A 4,210-nucleotide genomic window follows, 5' to 3' on the forward strand; every position below is an offset into this window, starting at 1 on the left:
CCCTCAAGTATTTAGGGAGTTTAGTTCATAATGAGGGGGAAAAACATCTCAAAATTAGTAAAATAACAAAACATAAGAAACCCAAAAACTTCTGTAGAAATTGAAGAGATCTTCGGTCTTGACATAATTCCTGCTTCCGAGTTGATTCCAATGGCTGTCCTTGAGTATTTTCTGCCTTTTGCTCTCCGTGTTTTTTTTTATCCTCTTCTAGGGTGTTTATATAGACTTTGGAATGCTCTAAAACCCTAAAAATTAGCCTTTTCCGATTAGAATTAGACTTGGGCTTAACAGAGACACGGCCGTGTGGCATACCCGTGTGAAGGTGCTCAAGCCATGTGTAATTCTGAGTTGGTTTTTAGTCGACACGACCATGCCACACGGGCGTGTGGCCTTCCCTTGTGTCTCACACGGGCGTGTGGTTTACCTGTGTAAAAATGCCTTTGCCGAGTGAAATACTGAGACAAGCCTATTTTGTCTGTTTTTGGCCCGTTTCTTGCTTTTTTCACCTTCTTATGCTCATCTAAGTATAAAACATGATTTTAAAGGATTAGTAGCATCAAATTCACTAAATATTATGATAATTTATCCAAAAATATGTCAAGCATGGGGTAAAAATATGTATATATTATAGTTTATCAATATGAGGATAACAGACACCCCTGGTGAATACCTCTAGCCTGTCGAAACATCTGATAAGGGATGCCATTCCATAAAATGTTTGAGTTTAATTGAAATTTATGGCTTTTGGTGCTTAAAACATGAATGGTTTTATTTGGGTTTATCATTAGGGATGACTAAACTTGAACTGTTCCATGAATTTCGAACCGATCCATTCTATATGGAGTATAATTTTTTTTTTGAAAAATTGATATGAGGCGGGATGAAGTGGATTTATGCTTTTAAATAGTAGGTATGGAGTGGTTATGGTAATTGATTATCCTGCCCAGTTCTATTATATAAAATTAACATTTTATCTTAGTATAAATATAAATATTAAAAGGGTAAAAATGTATTATAAAAAAATTCATATATTTTATGTTCAAATATTTTTGAATAATTATGTTTAAATATTTACTTTACTTTAAAAATATTGAAAATATTAAAATAAGTAGCAAAAATTAAATTGAAGCAAAACGGGGTGAAACAAAAACTAATAAACTGTAATATATACATAATTTTACCCCATGCTGAACATATTTATGGATGATTTTTCCTTGGTTTTATTGAATTCGATGCTCCTAATCCCTTAATTTCATGTTTTCTACTCAGGAGAGCTTAGGATAGCGAAAAGAGTAAGAAACGGGCCAAAAACGGACAAATTGGGCCTAAATTAGTGTTTCACACGGCCTAGGCACTTCCACACGGGTGATCCACACGCCTATGTGTGACACAGACACGGGTAGACACACACCCGTGTGTCATGACCGTGTCGACATTAGTCCAAGTCAGAATTGTGCACGGCCTGAGCACCTTCACATGGGCATGGCATACGGCCGTGTTCCTGTCGAGCCCAAGTTTAGTCCTACTCGAAAAAGGGCACTTTTGAGGGTTTTGAAGCATTCTAAAGCCTATATAAGCACCCTAAAAGAGGATTAAAGGGGACACGCAGAGTAGAAGGCTGAAAATACTCAAGAACAGCCATCGGAATCAGCTCGGGGGAGGATCTACATCAAGACTGAAGGTTTCCATCCAATTTCCTAGAAGTTCTTTGGGTTTCTTTATATTTTGTTGTTTTCCAAATTTTGAGATGTTTTCCATTATTATTATGAACTAAAATCCCTAAATACATAAGGGAGATAAAACTTAAGACGGATCTTATTATTATTTGAGTTATATGATAAATACTTGTTCTTATTCTTAATTGTGAATTTAACCATTGTTTTAATATTCCAGGATATTAATTCAGGTTTTTGATTTGCTTATTCAGTAGAGCAAAAGTCCTTGTTTAAGAGTAGATCATTCATAATTAAGCGAAGTTGCATGCAATCCTAGAGATAGAACGACATAAATCTGCCGGATTAGAGTCAAATCTAATAACGGAATCTATAGATCGAGTTAATGCGACAATAGGGGTTTTAATTAGAAAGAGATTTCAATTAATCAACCTAGAGTCAGTTATTTTTAGTCTCGAGAGAGATATTAACATAAATCAGGGATTTCTACGGATTAAGTCAAGTGAATAAATCGTCTAACTCAAAGGTAATAAGTGAAGTCTAGGTGGATTCTTCCTTGGGTATTGTCTTCTCCATCGGTTTTCCAAGAAATATTTTCCAATTTTAATCTCTGTCGTAATCTTAGTTAATTAGATAATTAGTTTTAGATTAAACATTCTTTTAATTTTTTAGGCTAGATAATAAAAAGATAGTAATTACTAGTACTTTTAGTCTTCGTGGATACGATTTTTCGGTCTTACCATAACTATACTACTGTTCGATAAGTGCGCTTACCTTAAGTTGAATTTTTAGTTAGTTTTACGACTATCAAGTTTTTGGCGCTATTGCCGGGGACTAAGATATTAGAAACGCTTAATTTTTATTACTTTAGCCATTTTTATTTTTATTTTTATTGCAATTTAATTTTATTTTACTTAAATTACTAAATTTTCTTTTATTTACTTCTGGCAGGTTTTTATAGTTTATGACAAGAAGAAACTCGTCAAGACCTCTACTTTTTGATAGTGAGATCGAAAGCACAGCTCACAAAAGTCAAAGAGAAATAAGGCGAAGCCTACGATACATAGAGGAAGGGCAAGATGACGATATTCAAACCACAACTGAGGAGATGACTGATAATCAAAATAATCTGTTACCTCCAGTGGTTGTTGCAAACCCAGTAGACCAGAATCCTGCTCCTAGTACTATGTATGATTATGCTAAACCTACATTAACAGGAACTGAATCGAGTATAGTTAAGCTTGTTGTTATTGTAAATAATTTTGAACTGAAACCTAACACAATTCAAATTATACAACAGTTTGTTCAGTTTGATAGTTTGCAGGACGAGGATCCAAACACTCATTTAGAAAACTTTCTAGAATTCTACAACACTTTTAAGATAAATGGCGTTTCTAACGATGCCATTCGCCTTCGGTTGTTTCCATTCTCATTGAGGAACAAAGCTAAACAGTGGTTAAACTCGTTACCATGAGGGTCAATCACAACTTGGGGAAAATGACCGAAAAATTTTTACTAAAATATTTTCCACCAGCTAAAACGGCTAAACTAAGGAATGATATTTCTTCTTTTGTGCAGATGGATTTAAAAACACTTTATGATGCATGGGAGAGATACAAGGATCTATTGAGAATGTTCCCTCACCATGGGTTACCCCTTTGGCTACAAGTTCAAACTTTCCCCAACTGTTTGAATCCTTCAACTAGACAGATGATTGACGCAGCTGCTAGTGGGACTATTAATAATAAGACACCTGAAGAGGCTTACAAGTTTATAGAAGAGTTGTCACTGAATAATTATTAGTGGCAAGTCATGAGGACAAAGCCAACAAAAGCAGCCAGTATTTTTAACATCGATTCAGTCACTATGCTCTCTAATTAGGTACTTTTGAATAGAAAATTTGATGGTTTACTTGGCACTTTACAGGTTCATCCAATAATGCAGTGCGATGCAAGTGGAGGTAGAACGAGCAATTTAAACTATCCATCCTACGGCCCTACCATTGAAAATGAGCAAATGAACTATATGGGTAATAATCCTCGACCTCAAAATAATCCTTATAGAAACACTTACAATGTAGGTAGGAGGAACCACCCAAATTTTTCATGGGGAGGCCAAGGAAATCAAAGACCACCACCCCTCTAGGCTCTCAACAACAATTGTACCAGCCAGAGAAAAAGCCGAACCTTGATGAGATGATGACAAAATTTATCTCAGTAGCAGAAACTCGTTTTTAGAATACCGAGACAGCTCTTAAAAATCAGCAAGCATCAATCCAAAGGCTCGAGAATCAAATAGGCCAGTTGTCAAAGATGATTTCTGAACAACCACAAGGTAGCTTGCCGAGTAATATTGAAACTAACCCAAGGAAGCAGCTTAATGCGATTACTATTCGAGATGAAGAAGGGTTAGTTGAACTTGAACCAGAACTGATGTAAGGATTAATGATAAGTAAAGGTAAGGATGAGGTAGACTACAGTGAGCAAAAATCGGTAGGTAGAGAATATAAACCTCGTATGCCATACCCCAGTGCGACA

At 35.5% G+C, this 4,210-nt stretch overlaps 1 non-coding gene across 1 annotated transcript; it reads right to left on the reverse strand.

Annotated features, from left to right (window-relative positions):
* Positions 1–3,218: 3,218 nt before the first annotated feature.
* On the reverse strand, positions 3,219–3,325 carry LOC128282941 (small nucleolar RNA R71). Its single transcript, XR_008273290.1, has one exon. It is a non-coding gene; the product is annotated as a small nucleolar RNA R71 (small nucleolar RNA).
* Between the last annotated feature and the right edge of the window lie 885 nt (positions 3,326–4,210).

This window comes from Gossypium arboreum, chromosome 10, assembly GCF_025698485.1.
Source record: "Gossypium arboreum isolate Shixiya-1 chromosome 10, ASM2569848v2, whole genome shotgun sequence".
Lineage (NCBI taxonomy): Eukaryota > Viridiplantae > Streptophyta > Magnoliopsida > Malvales > Malvaceae > Gossypium > Gossypium arboreum.